We start from the raw sequence: 15,702 nt of genomic DNA, 5'->3' as shown, positions 1-15,702 counted from the left end.
ACATTTAATTATTTCATCCATCTTGAGTTGATTTTTGTATATGATGAGAGATAGAGATCTAGTTTCATTCTTATGCATATGGTGATCTAATTCTATTTATTTATTTATTTATTTATTTATTTATTTATTTATTTATTGAGACAGGGTCTTGCTCTGTCACCGAGGCTGGAGTGCAGTGGCATGATCTCGGGTCACTGCAACCTCCGCCTCCTGGGTTCAAGGGATTCTCATGCCTCAGCCTTCTGTGTAGCTGGGATTACAGTCACTCGCCACTATGCCTGGCTAATCTTTTTGTATTTTTAGTAGAGATAGGTTTTTGCCACGTTGGCCAGGCTGGTCTCGAACTCTGGACCTCCGGTGATCCACCTGCCTTAGCCTCCCAAAGTGCTGGGATTACAGGTGTGAGCCACCACGCCTGGCCGCCTTCATGATCTAATTCTTCCAGTATTATTTATTGAAAAGGATGGCTTCTTCCTGGTGTATATTTTTGTCACCTTTGTCAAAAATCAGTTGGCCCTAGATACGTGTCTTTATTTCTGGGTTCTCTATTCTGTTCCATTACATTTTGTGTCTGTTTTTATACTAATATCATGCTCTTTTGGTTATTATAACCCCATAATTTGAGATCAAATAAGGTGATGCTTCCAGCTTTGTCTTTTGGTGTTAAGATTGCTGTGCTGGAGCTAAATGATGAGAACACATGGACACATAGAAGGGAACAACGACACTGGGGCCTATTGGAAGGTACAGAGTAGGAGGGAAAAGATTAGGAAAAATAGCTAATGGGTACTAGGCTTAATACCTGTGTGATGAAATAATCTGTGCAACAAACCCCCATAACACAAGTTTACCTATATTACAAACTTGCACATGTAGCCCTGAAATTTAAAGTTAAAAAAAAATTGGTTTGGCTCTTCAGGCTCTTTTTTTTTTGGTTCCATATTAATTTTAGGATTGTTTGTTCAAATTCTGTGAAAATTACAATATTATTTTGAATAGGGATGACATTCAATCTGTAGAATGCTTTGTGCAGTATGGTCAGTTTAATGATATTAATTCTTCAGATCCATGAGCATGAGATATTTTGCTCACATTTGTGTCCTCTATAAATTTATTTCATCAATTTTTCATAATTTTTATTGTAGAGATCTCTCACTTCCTTCACTTTATTCCTGGGTATTTTACATCCTAAATATGTTTTCCCTGCATTTCTTTGTGGCTAATGTGAATAGGATTGCCTTCTTGATTTTGTTCTCAGCTTGATTATTATGGTTGTTTAAAATACTACTGATTTTTATATGTTAATTTTGAATCCTGAAACTTTACTGAAATCATTTATCAAATCTAAGAGTTTTTTGGAGGAGTATTTAGACTTTTCTAGATATAAGATCATACTTTAGAAACAGAGATAACTTGACTCCCTCTCTTTCAATTTGTATGCCTTTTATTTTTCTCTTGCCTGATTGCTCTGGCTAAGACTTCCAGTATTGTGTGGAATAGTAGTGAAAGCAGGCATCTTTATCTTTTTTCTGGTTCTTAGGGGGAATACTTTCAACTTTCCACCATTCAGTATAATGTTGGCTCTGAGTCTGTTCCATATGGCATTTATTATTTTCAGGTATGTTCCTTCTATTCCTAGTTTGTTGAAGGTTTTATCATGAAGGGATGCTGAATTTTATCAAATGCTCTTTCTGCATCTATGGAAATAATCATGTGATTTTTGTTTATTCTGTTTATGTGATGAAGCACATTTATTGAATTTCATGTGTCAAACCATATTTGCATTTCTGAAATAAAACACATTTGATCATGATATATTATCTTGTTGATGTGCTGTTGAGTTATATTTGCTGATTTTTTTAGAAATTTTGCCATCTATGTTCATCAGGAATAGTGGTCTGTAGTTTTCTTTTTTGGTTGTGTCATTGTCTGGTTTTGGTATACAGCTGATACTGGTTTCATATAATGAAATAGGGAGGATTCTATCCTTGATTTTTTTGAAACAGTTTCAGGAATATTGGTGCCAGTTTCTCTTTTCATGTTTGGTAGAGTTCACCTGTGTATCCATCTTTTTTGGGAAGGGGTGATTTTTATTATTGATTCAATCTTGCTACTCATTGTTGCTCTGTTCAAGATTTCTATTTTTTTTCTGGTTCAATCTTGGGAGGTTGTATGTTTCCAGGAATTTATCCATTTTCCTCTGGGTTTTCTAGTTTGTGAATGTAGAGTTGTTCATAGCAGTCTCTGATTGTCTTTTGTATTTCTGTGATGTCAGTGGTAATGTCTTCTTTTTCATATCTGATTATATTCATTTGGATCTTCTCTCTTCTTGGTAGTCTAGCTAGCAGTTTATTAATTTTGTTTATCATTTCAAAAAAACAACTTTTCAATTTGTTAATCCTTTATATATTTTTTGGTTTCAACTTTATTTAATTCTACTCTTACATTTGATATCTCTTTTTCTGCCAAGTTTGGGTTTGGCTTGTTCTTGTTTTTCTAGTTCCTTAAGGTGCAATGTTAAATTGCTAGTTTATGATATTTCTGTTTTTTGAATGTAGGCATTTAATGCTATAAAATTCCCTCTCAGCACTGCCTTTCCTGTATCGCAAAGGTTATGGTAACTTGTGTTTCAATTTCCATTTATTTCAAAATTCAGCAAGAGGGTGTAACAACCTATATAGATACCCAACACCAGAGCCAATAGATTTATAAAACAAATACAATTAGACCTAAAGAAAAAGATAGCAATACAATAATCATGGGGGACTTCTTTGCCCCAATCACAGCACTGGACAGACTGTCAAATATACTGTCCACAAAAAACCACTGGATGTAAATCAGGCTTTAGACTACCCAACAACTGCAGAATATAGATTCTTTTTGTCAGCATGTGGAACATTCTGAAAGATAGACCATGTATAAGGCCATGAAACAAGTCTCCACAAATTTTTTAAAATGGAAGTTACATCAAGAATCTTATCAGATCACAGCAGAGTAAAACCAGAAATCAATACAAGAGGAACTCCAGAAACTGCACAAATACCAAGAAATTAAACAACATGCTCCTAAATAATCTTTTGGTAAACAATGAAATTAAGGCAGAAATTTAATTTTTTTTGGAAATGAATGGAAATAGACTCTCTCTCTCTCTCTTTTTTTTTAAGATGGAGTCTCGCTCTTGTCACCCAGGCTGGAGTGCAGTGGCATGATCTGGGCTCACTGCAACCTTGGAAATGGACTCCTTTTAACATGTTATAATGTCCTTTGTCTTACTTATTTATCTTCATTTGAGACAGAGTCTCACTCTGTCACCTATGCTGGAGTGCAGTGGCACAATCACAACTCACTGCAACCTTCACATCTTGGAATCAAGCAATCCTCCCACCTCCTGTGTAGCTGGGACTACAGGTATGTGCCACAGCATCTGGCTAATTTTTGTATTTTTTGTAGAGATGGGGTTTCACCATGCTGCCCAGGTTGGTCTTGAACTCCTGAGCTCAAGCAATCCATCCACCTCAGCCTCCCAAAGTGCTGGGATTACAGGCATGAGCCACCACACCTGACTCTTTGTCTTATATTTACTGGTTTAATGAAATAAGTGTTTTTAATCTGATATGAGTATAGCTACTTCTCAATTTTGGGTTTCATCTATATGGAATATCTTTTTCCCATTTCTTTCCTTTTAGTCTGTAAGTGTCTTTACAGGAAAGGTAAGTTTCTTGTAAGCAGCATATAGTTGGGTCATTTAAAAAATTTATTCTGCAGATCTATATATTTTAATTGGAGCATTTAATTCATTCATGTTCAAGGTTGATATCAATATATGAGATTTTGTTTCTTTCATGTTGTTATTTTTTTATTTTACTATTATTATACTTTAAGTTTTAGGGTACATGTGCACAATGTGCAGGTTTGTTACATATTCATGTTGCTAATTTTTCTCTAGTTTTCTTAAAAATTTTTTGTTTCCTTTTTTCTTTTATGTTTTTAATTTTTTGGGTATATAGTAGTACATATATTTATAAGTTACATGAGATGTTTTGATACAGGCATGCAATACACAATAATTTCATCATGGAAGATGGAGTATCCATCCCCTCAAACATTTATTCTTTGTGTTACAACAATGAAATTCTACTCTTTTAGTTATTTAAAATATACAATTAAATTATTATTGACTACAGTCACCCTGTCATGCTATCAAATACCAGGTCTTATACATTCACTCTATTTTTTAACCCATTAACCATCCTAACCTCCCCCTCAACCTCTGACTACCCTTCTCAGCCTCTAGTAATCATCCTTCTACTCTCTATCTCAATTGGTTCAATTATTTTGATTTTTAGATCCTCAAAATAAGTGAGATCATGCAATGATTTATGTGCCTGGCTTATTTCACATAGAATATGACCTTCAGTTCCATGCATGTTATTTCAAATGATTGAATCTCATTGTTTTCTATGGCTGAATAGTACTCCATTGTGTATAAGTGCCATATTTTCTTCATCCATTCGTCTGTTGATGGACACTTAGGTTGCTTCCAAATCTTGGCTATTGCCAGCCATGCTGCAACAAAAATGGGAGTGCAAATGTCTCTTCAATATACTCATTTCCGTTCTTTTGAGTATGTATCCAGAGATGGGATTCCTGGATCATATAGTAGCTCTTTTTTAATTTTTGGAGGAAATGCCTAACTGGTTACCATACCAGTTGTACTAATTTACATTTCTTCCAATAGTTTACTAGAGTTCCCTATTCTTCTCATTCTCACCAGCATTTGTTATTCCCTGTCTTTTGGATATAATATTTTTCAACTGGGGTGAAATTATATCTCATTGTAGTTTTAATTTGTATTTCTATAATAACCAATGAAATTGAGCACCTTTTTATACACCTCATTGCCATTTGTATGTCTTCTTTTGAGGAATGTCTATTCAAATCTTTTTTTATTTTATTTTATTTTTATTTTTATTTATTTATTTGTTTATTTTTATTATACTTTAAGTTTTAGGGTACATGTGCACATTGTGCAGGTTAGTTACATATGTATACATGTGCCATGCTGGTGCACTGCACCCACTAACTCGTCATCTACCATTAGGTATATTTCCCAATGCTATCCCTCCCCCTCCCCCCACCCCACAACAGTCCCCAGAGTGTGATGTTCCCCTTCCTGTGTCCATGTGTTCTCATTGTTCAGTTCCCACCTATGAGTGAGAATATGCAGTGTTTGGTTTTTTGTTCTTGTGATAGTTTACTGAGAATGATGATTTCCAATTTCATCTATGCCCCTACAAAGGACATGAACTTATCATTTTTCATGGCTGCATAGTGTTACATGGTGTATATGTGCCACATTTGCTTAATCCAGTCTATCATTGTTGGACATTTGGGTTGGTTCCAAGTCTTTGCTACTGTGAATAATGCTGCAATAAACATACGTGTGCATGGGTCTTTATAGCAGCATGATTTACAGTCCTTTGGGTATACACCCAGTAATGGGATGGCTGGGTCCAATGCTATTTTTAGTTCTAGATCCCTGAGGAATTGTCACACTGACTTCCACAATGGTTGAACTAGTTTACAGTCCCACCAACAGTGTAAAAGTGTTCCTATTTCTCCACATCCTCTCCAGCACCTGTTGTTTCCTGACTTTTTAAAGGTTGCCATTCTAACTGGTGTGAGATGGCATCTCGTTGTGGTTTTGATTTGCATTTCTCTGATGGCCAGTGATGGTGAGCACTTCTTCATGTGTTTTTTGGCTGCATAAATGTCTTCTTTTGAGAAGTGTCTGTTCATGTCCTTCACCCACTTTTTGATGGGGTTGTTTGTTTTTTTTCTTGTCAATTTGTTTGAGCTCATTGTAGATTCTGGATATTAGCCCTTTGTCGGATGAGTGGGTTGTGAAAATTTTCTCCCATTCTGTAGGTTGCCTGTTCACTCTGATGGTAGTTTCTTTTGCTGTGCAGAAGCTCTTTAGTTTAATTAGATCCCATTTGTCAATTTTGGCTTTTCTTGCCATTGCTTTTGGTGATTTAGACATGAAGTCCTTGTCCATGCCTATGTCCTGAATGGTAATGCCTAGGTTTTCTTCCAGGGTTTTTATGGTTTTAGGTTTAACATTTAAGTCTTTAATCCATCTTGAATTGATTTTTGTATAAGGTGTAAGGAAGGGATCCAGTTTCAGTTTTCTACATATGGTTAGCCAGTTTTCCCGGCACCATTTATTAAAAAGGGAATCCTTTCCCCATTGCTTGTTTTTCTCAGGTTTGTCAAAGATCAGATAGTTGTAGATATGCAGCATTATTTCTGAGGGCTCTGTTCTGTTCCATTGATCTATATCTCTGTTTTGGTACCAGTACCATGTTGTTTTGGTTACTGTAGCCTTTTAGTACAGTTTGAAGTCAAGTAGTGTGATGCCTCCAGCTTTGTTCTTTTGGCTTGGGATTGACTTGGCGATGTGGGTTCTTTTTTGGTTCCATATGAACTTTAAAGTAGTTTTTTCCAATTCTGTGAAGAAAGTCATTGGTAGCTTGATGGGGATGGCATTGAATCTATAAATTATCTTGGGCAGTATGGCCATTTTCACGATATTGATTCTTCCTACCCATGAGCATGGAATGTTCTTCCATTTGTTTGTATCCTCTTTTATTTCCTTGAGCAGTGGTTTGTAGTTCTCCTTGAAGAGGTCCTTCACATCCCTTGTAAGTTGGATTGCTAGGTATTTTATTCTCTTTGAAGCAATTGTGAATGGGAGTTCACCCATGATTTGGCTCTCTGTTTGTCTGTTATTGGTGTATAAGAATGCTGTGATTTTTGCACATTGGTTTTGTATCCTGAGACTTTGCTGAAGTTGCTTATCAGCTTAAGGAGATTTTGGGCTGAGACAATGGGGTTTTCTAGATATACAATCATGTCATCTGCAAACAGGGACAATTTGACTTCCTCTTTTCCTAATTGAATACCCTTTATTTCCTTCTCCTGCCTAATTGCCCTGGCCAGAACTTCCAACACTATGTTGAATAGGAGTGGTGAGAGACGGCATCCCTGTCTTGTGCCAGTTTTCAAAGGGAATACTTCCAGTTTTTGCCCATTCAGTATGATATTGGCTGTGGGTTTGTCATAGATAGCTCTTATTATTTTGAGATACGTCCCATCAATACCTAATTTATTGAGAGTTTTTAGCATGAAGGGTTGTTGAATTTTGTCAAAGGCCTTTTCTGCATCTATTGAGATAATCATGTGGTTTTTCTCTTTGGTTCTGTTTATATGATGGATTACATTTATTGATTTGCGTATTTTGAACCAGCCTTGCATCCCAGGGATGAAGCCCACTTGATCATGGTGGATAAGCTTTTTGATGTGCTGCTGGATTCGGTTTGCCAGTATTTTATTGAGGATTTTTGCATCAATATTCACCAAGGATATTGGTCGAAAATTCTCTTTTTCGGTTGTGTCTCTGCCCGGCTTTGGTATCAGGATGATGCTGGCCTCATAAAATGAGTAAGGGAGGGTTCCCTCTTTTTCTATTGATTGGAATAGTTTCAGAAGGAATGGTACCAGTTCCTCCTTGTACATCTGGTAGAATTTGGCTGTGAATCCACCTTGTCCTGTTCTCTTTTTGGTTGGTAAGCTATTGATTATTGCCATAATTTCAGATCCTGTTATTGGTCTGTTCAGAGATTCAACTTCTTCCTGATTTAGTCTTGGGAGGGTGTATGTGTCAAGGTATTTATCCATTTCTTCTAGATTTTCTAGTTTATTTGCATAGAGGTGTTTGTAGTATTCTCTGATGGTAGTTTGTATTTTTGTGGGATCGGTGGTGATATCCCCTTTATCATTTTTTACTGTGTCTATTTGATTCTTCTCCCTTTTTTTCTTTATTAGTCTTGCTAGCAGTTTATAAATTTTGTTGATCCTTTCAAAAAACCAGCTCCTGGATTCATTAATTTTCTGAAAGGTTTTTTGTGTCTCTATTTCCTTCCGTTCTGCTCTGATTTTAGTTATTTCCTGCCTTCTGCTAGCTTTTGAATGTGTTTGCTCTTTTTTTTCTAGTTCTTTTAATTGTGATGTTAAGGTGTCAATTTTAGATCTTTCCTGCTTTCTCTTGTGGGCATTTAGTGCTATAAATTTCCCTCTACACACTGCTTTGAATGCGTATACTGGGAAGCTTTTCAATATGGCTTTAATCTCTTTACCTGTTATTGGTCAGTTTATGATTTGGATTTCCTCATGGTTTAATTTTGGTAGGTGGCATGTGTCTAGGAATTTATCTATTTTTTTCCAATTTATTAACATGTAATTGCTAATAGTAGCTACTAATGATCCTTTGAATTTCTGCAATATCAATTGTAATGTCTCCTTTTTCATCTCTCATTTTATTAATTTCTCTTTTTTTCTCAGGTAGCCTGGCTAAAAGTTCGTCAATTTTGATTAATGTTTCCACTTCAAACTATACTATAAGGCTACAGTAAGCAAAACAGCATGGTACTGGTACCAAAACAGAGATATAGATCAATGGAACAGAACAGAGCCCTCAGAAGTAACGCCGCATATCTACAACTATCTGATCTTTGACAAACCTGAGAAAAATAAGCAATGGGGAAAGGATTCCCTATTTAATAAATGGTGCTGGGAAAACTGGCTAGCCATATGTAGAAAGCTGAAACTGGATCCCTTCCTTACACCTTATACAAAAATTAATTCAAGATGGATTAAAGACTTAAACGTTAGACCTAAAACCATAAAAACCCTGGAAGAAAACCTAGGCATTACCATTCAGGACATAGGCATGGGGAAGGACTTCATGTCTAAAACACCAAAAGTAATGGCAAGAAAAGCCAAAATTGACAAATGGGATCTAATTAAACTAAAGAGCTTCTGCACAGCAAAAGAAACTACCATCAGAGTGAACAGGCAACCTACAAAATGGGAGAAAATTTTCACAACCTACTCATCTGATAAAGGGCTAATATCCAGAATCTATAATGAGCTCAAACAAATTGACAAGAAAAAACAAACAACCCCATCAAAAAGTGGGCGAAGGACATGAGCAGACACTTCTCAAAAGAAGACATTTATGCAGCCAAAAGACACATGAAAAAATGCTCATGATCACTGGCCATCAGAGAAATGCAAATCAAAACCACAATGAGATACCATCTCACACCAGTTAGAATGGCAATCATTAAAAAGTCAGGAAACAGCAGGTGCTGGAGAGGATGTGGAGAAATAGGAATACTTTTACACTGTTGGCAGGACTGTAAACTAGTTCAACCATTGTGGAAGTCAGTGTGGCGATTCCTCAGGGATGTAGAACTAGAAATACCACTGGACCCAGCCATCCCATTACTGGGTGTATACCCAAAGGACTATAAATCAAGCTGCTATAAAGACACATGTGCACATATGTTTATTGTGGCACTATTCACAATAGCAAAGACTTGGAACCAACCCAAATGTCCAGCAATGATAGACTGGATTAAGAAAATGTGGCACATATACACCATGGAACACTATGCAGCCATAAAAAATGATGAGTTCATGTCCTTTGTAGGGACATGGATGAAATTGGAAATCATCATTCTCAGTAAACTATCGCAAGAACAAAAAACCAAACACCGCATATTCTCACTCATAGATGGGAATTGAACAATGAGGACACATGGACACAGGAAGGGGAACATCACACTCTGGGGACTGTTGTGGGATGGGGGGAGAGGGGAGGGATAGCATTAGGAGATATACCTAATGATAAATGATGAGTTAATGGGTGCAGCACACCAACATGGCACATGTATACATATGTAACTAACTTGCACATTGTGCACATGTACCCTTAAACTTAAAGTATAATAATAATAAAATGAAATAAAATTATTAAACTAAAAATAAAAACACCAACTCTTTTAAAACGATCTTTTTTTTTAACTTTCAATTTCATTTCCTTCTGCTTTGATCTTTATTATTTCTTTGTTCTACTAATTTTGGTTTTGGTTTACTCTTGGTTTCCTAATTGTTTAAGAGGCATTGTTAAGTTGTTTATTTGAAGTTATTCTTCTTTTTTGATGTAGGCACTTATAGCTATAAACTTACATCTTAGTACTAGTTTTGCTGTTTCCCATACATTTCGGTATGTTTTGTTCCAATTATTATTTGTTTTAATTTTTAAAAAAATTCCTTCTTAATTTATTCAGTGACCCAATGGTCATTCTGAACCCTGTAGTTTGATTTCCATGTATTCTTATAGTTTCCAAAATTCCTCTTGTTATTGGTGTCTAGTTTTGTTTCAATGTGGTCAGAGAAGATGCTTGATATTATTACAACATTTTTTGGAATTTTTAAAGACTTTTTTATGACCTAACCTATGATCCATCCTTGAGAATAATCCTTGTGTAGAGAAGGAGAATGTGTGTTCTGTGATGCTAAATAAAATGTTTGTAAATATCTATTAGGTCCATTTTTTCTGTAGTGCAGATTAAATCCAGTGTTTCTTTTTTCAGTTTCTGTCTGTGAGATCTGCTTAATGCTGAAAGTGGGTTTTTGAAGTCTCTAGCTATTATTGTATTGGGGCCTGTATCTTTTTTAGCTCTAATAATATTTGTTTTAGATGTCTGAATTCTCCAGTATTTGGTGAACATGTATTTAAAATTTTTATATCCTCTTGCTGAATTGATCTTTTATCATTATATATTGACCTTATTTGTCTCTTCTTATAGTTTTTGTCTTGAAATGTATATTTTTCTCATATAAGTGTAGCTACTCCTGCTTTTGTTTTAGTGTCCTTGGTAAGGAATATCTTTTTCAATCTCTTTGCTTTTAGTCTATGTGTGTCTTTATAGCTGTAGTGTGTTTTTTATCCTTTTAGTCTATGTCTTTTGATTGGAGAGTTTAGCCCATTTACATTCAATATGTTATTATTGATAAGTAAGGTCTTACTTTTGCCATTTTGTTATTTGTTTTCTGGTTGTTTTGTTGTCTTCTCTGCCTTCTTTTTTTCCTTTTTGTCTTCGTTTTTTTGAAGGTGACTTTCTCTGGTTATATTATTTAGTTTCTTCCATTTTATTTTGTGTATTTGTTGTATTTTTTTGTTTGAGGTTATCATGAGTCTTGCAAATACTATCTTATATCCAATCATTTTAAGCTCATAGTAACTTAACACTGTTTACATAAGTAAACAAACCAACAAGCGAAAACAAAACTAATAAAAGTCTATAACTTACCTACTTTGTCCTTCCACTTTTAAACTTGGTGTTGTTTTTATTTATATCTTATTGTACTGTCTATGTCTTGAAAAGTTGTAGTTATTATCTTTCATTGGTTCAACTTGTAGTCTTTCTACTTAAGATAAGAGTAGCTTACACACCACAGGTACAGTGTTCTGATATTGTGGGTATTTATGAATACTTACTATTATCAACGAATTTTGTACCTTCAGATGATTTCTTATTGCTCATTAACATCCTTTTCTTTTTGATTGAAGTACTTCCTTTAGCATTGCTTTTAGGACAGGTCTGGTGTTGATAAAATCCCTCAGCTTTTGTTTGTCTTGTAAAGTCTGTATTTTTTCCTTCATATTAGTAGGATATTTTCACCAGATATACTATTCTAGTGTAATTTTTTTTTTCCTTCAGCATTTTAAATATATCATGCTACTCTCTCCTGGCCTGTACAGTTTCCACTGAAAAGTCTTTTGCCAGATGCATTGGAACTCCATTTTATGTTATTTGTTTCTTTGGCTGCTTTTAGGATCTTTTCTTTATATTTGATCTTTGAGAGTTTGATTATTAAATACCTCCAGGTAATCTTCTTTGGGATAAATCTATTTGGTGTTCCACAGCCTTCTTGTACTTCAATACTGATATATTTCTCTAGGTTTGGGAAGTTTTCTGTTATTATCCCTTTGAATACACTTTCCAGCCATATTTCTTTCTCTAGCTCCTCTATAAGGCCAATAACCCTTAGATTTACCCTTTGAGGTTATTCTTTAGATCTTGTATGTATGCTTCACTGTTTTTTATTCTTTTCTTTTCTCTCCTCTGACTATATTTTCAAGTAGCCTATCTTCAAGCTCAGCAATTCTTTCTTTTGCCTGGCTAAATCTGCTGTTAAAAACTGATGCATTCTTCAATATACCAAATGCATTTTTCAGCTCCAGAATTTTTGCTTTTTTATTATTTCGTTTGTTAAATTTATCTTATAGAATTCTGAATTCTTTGCCTGTGTTATCTTGAATTTCTTTGAGTTTCCCCAGAACAACTCTTTTGAATTCTGTGTCTAATAATTTCTCCAGGATTGTCCCCTGATGTGTTATTTAGTTCATTTGGTGAGGCCACATTTTTCTGGATCTTCTTGGTACTTGTAGATATTCATCAGTTTTAGGGCATTGAAAAGTTAAGTATTATAGTCTTCACACTCTGGGCTTTTTTGCACCCATCCTTCTTAAGAAGACTTTCCAGATATTTAAAAGGACTTGAGTGTTTTGAGCTAAGCTATATCTGCTTTAGAAGGGACCAAAAGCCTTGTAGTGCTGTCATTCTTCTAGCCTTGTAGAGGTACTACCTTGATTGTCTTGGATACAATCTGGAAGAATTCTTTAGATTACCAGACAGAGGCTCTTGTTCTTTCCCCTTATTTTCTCCCTAACAAATGAAGCCTATCTCTCTCCTCTGAGCCACCTGGAGATGGGGGTGGAGTGACATAAGCGCCCCTATGGCCACCACCATTAGGACTGCACTGGGTCAGACTTGAAGCCAGCACAGCACTGGGTCTTGCCTAAAGCCTGCAGTAACCACTCCCTGGCTACTACCTATGTTTGCTCACAGCCCTGGGCCTTTACAATCAGCAGGTGGCAAAGCCATCTAGGCTCATATACTTCCCTTCAGAGCAGCGAGTTCCCCCCAGGCCCTGGGCAGGTCCAGGGATGCTGTCTGGGAGCTGAAGTCTAGAGTCAAAAACCTTAGAAGTCTACCTTATATTCTGTTGTACTCTGGCTGAGCTGGCACTAAAACCAGGAGATTCAGTTCTTCCTACTCTCTTCCCTCATCCTTTAAATGCAGAGGAGTCTCACTCTGTGGCTACTACCACCTCAGGCCCATGAGGAGTACTGTCAGACTACCACCAATGTTCTTTTAAGGCCCAAGGGCTCTTCAGTCAGCTTGTGGTGAATGATGCCTCACCTGGGACTTTCCCTTCAGGGGAGTGGGCTCCTCTATGGCCCAGGACAGGTCCAGAAATGCCATCTGAGAGCTAAATCCAGGAGTCAGGGACCCTGTGGCTGAGTTGGTATCTAAGATGCAAGACAAAGTCCCATTTACTTTTTCTTTCACTTTTCTCAAGCAGAAGCAGTCTTGCCCTGTAGCCACAACAGCTGGGAATGTGCTGAGTCTCATCTGAAGTTATCAAGTCTCAGTGTCTCACCCAAAGCCCTTGATGTAGTGCCTGGGTATCTCTGATAGTTATTCAGGGCCCAAGTGTTCTGCAGTTAGCAGGTGATAAATCTTGCCAGGACTGGGTTCTTCCCTTCAAGGCAGTGGGTTCCCTTCTGGCCCACCATGTGTCAAGAAATGTCATCCAGGAGCTAGCTAGCGTGTGGAAAGGGTACCTCACAACTTTGACCAGCACCCTATCCTGTTGTGGCTGAGCTGATATCCAAGATTCAAGACAAAGTCCTTCCCACTCTTCCCTCTCCTCTCCTCACTGGAGGGAAGGGGTCTCTTTTAGGGCTGTGAGCTGTGCAGCCTGAGCTTAGGGGAGAGATGATGCCAATTCTCCCTAGGGGCCCCAGCTGATGTCTCAGTAAATCACATGCCCCCACAGTCTAGCGTACTTTGGCCAAGTTCGGCCCCAGGACTTGCCTAGGTGTTGCAGTCCTTGTGGCCTAGACTGATTTTCAGCTTTATTTGGGACCCCAGAGACCTCTAGTTTATGGTGGCAAGGCTTGCAGGAACTCAGATTCTGACCACTAAGATTGGTGGTCCCTCTCTGGCTAGGGCTGGTTTAAATGCTTCCTCCATTGGCAAGCATCAGCTGAGTTTTGTCCATTTTTGCTTCCTGATATAATAAGAGCAGCACTGAGTTCAATGCATCACAGTTGCTGGCTCTCCCTCTCCCCAGGGCAGAGGAATGATCTCCACATTATGCCATCACTGTTGGGGGATGGAGGAGGTGGGAAGTTGGTGATTGATGACAGTTTTTCCTACCTTTCCAGTGCTTATTTCAGTGATATAAAATTAAAACCAGATATTGTGAGTGCTCACCAGTTTTTGGTATATATATATATAGATAGATCTATCTATCTATCTATCTATCATCTATCTATCTATCTATATATCTATATCTGTATATTTGGTATATATATATATATATATATATATATACCAAATATATATATACACAAATATATACTATATAGATATACTATCTATATATTTGTATAGATAGATAGATCTATACATAGATAGATAGATGATAGATAGATAGATAGATAGATAGATAGATAGATAGATATAGATAGTTGTTAAATTGGTGCCCTTGCAGGGTGGGGAAGAGATAACTGCAGCCGTTTATTTTGCCATCTTGCTCCACCCCCTGTTTCTTTTGTGTGTGTATCTTTCTGATTTGATGGAGTTCTGTAATATTGCCACTTGATTTTTTTATTCTTGCTTTGTGCAATTGTTTTATGAGTTGTGATTTTCATACTTTTGTATGTTTTTTATGATGGAGGAATATCAACGTTTTTTTCATGTTTAGAACTCCTATGAGAATTGTTTTGTAGGACTAGTTAATGATGAATAACTCACTCTGCATTTGCTTGTCTAGGAAACACGTTATTCTTTTTCATTTATGAAGTTTATTCTGGCAGGATAGAAAATTTGTCGTTTGTAGCTTTTTTTTCTCTTATGCATTTGAAAATAAGATCCCAATCTCTTTTAGCTTGCAAGGATTTTGCTGATTAGTCTATTGTAACTTTTATGGGGTTTTCTTTATGGGTTACTAGATGCTTTTCTTTTGCTGATTTTAGGATTTTTTTCCTTCACATTGACATTAGATAGTCTGGTGACTATGTGCCATAGTGAAGTCCACCTTGCAATGTATTACCTGATGTTCACTGGGCCTCCTGTATCTGGATGTCTAAATCTCTTGTTAGACTAAGGAAGTTTTCATCAATTATTTCCTTAAATAGGTTTTCTAAACTTTTTGCTTTTTCTTCTCCCTTGGGAATGCCCATGATTTGTAGATTCAGTTGTTTTATGTAGTCCCACACTTCCTGAAGGCTTTATTCACTCCTTTCATTCTTTTTTGTTTATTTTGTTTTGACTGGATTAATTCAAAAGATCTGTCTTCAAGTTCTGAAATTCTCTCTTCTGCTTAGTCATCTATTGTTGAATCTTTCTACTGCATTTTGTAATTCCTTCAACAAAGTTTTCATTTCTAGGAGTTCTGTTGTTTTTTTAAAGATGTATAACTTCTTAGCAAATTTTTCATTCATACTCTGAATTGATTATCTGATTTCCTTGTGTTGATTTTCAGATTTCACTTGTATCTAATTTAGCTTCTTTAAAATCAGTATTTTGTATTCTTCATCCGGCATTTAAAATTTTTTTTGGTTAGGATTCATTGCTAGAGAATTACTGTGTTCCCTCCGTGTGTTCCTTTCAGTGTGTCATGATATCTTGCTTTTTTATATTTCCAGTATTGTTA

General features: G+C 36.3%; 1 pseudogene; it reads left to right on the top strand.

Annotated features, from left to right (window-relative positions):
- The first annotated feature begins 638 nt into the window (after positions 1 to 638).
- The window catches only part of LOC100608511 (polycomb complex protein BMI-1-like), a 36,978-nt pseudogene continuing 21,914 nt past the window's right edge, over positions 639 to 15,702 (top strand).

Source organism: Pan troglodytes, chromosome X, assembly GCF_028858775.2.
Source record: "Pan troglodytes isolate AG18354 chromosome X, NHGRI_mPanTro3-v2.0_pri, whole genome shotgun sequence".
Taxonomy (NCBI): domain Eukaryota; kingdom Metazoa; phylum Chordata; class Mammalia; order Primates; family Hominidae; genus Pan; species Pan troglodytes.
The sequence above is the reverse complement of the archived record's forward strand: the minus strand, read 5'-3'. Positions and strand labels throughout refer to the sequence as shown.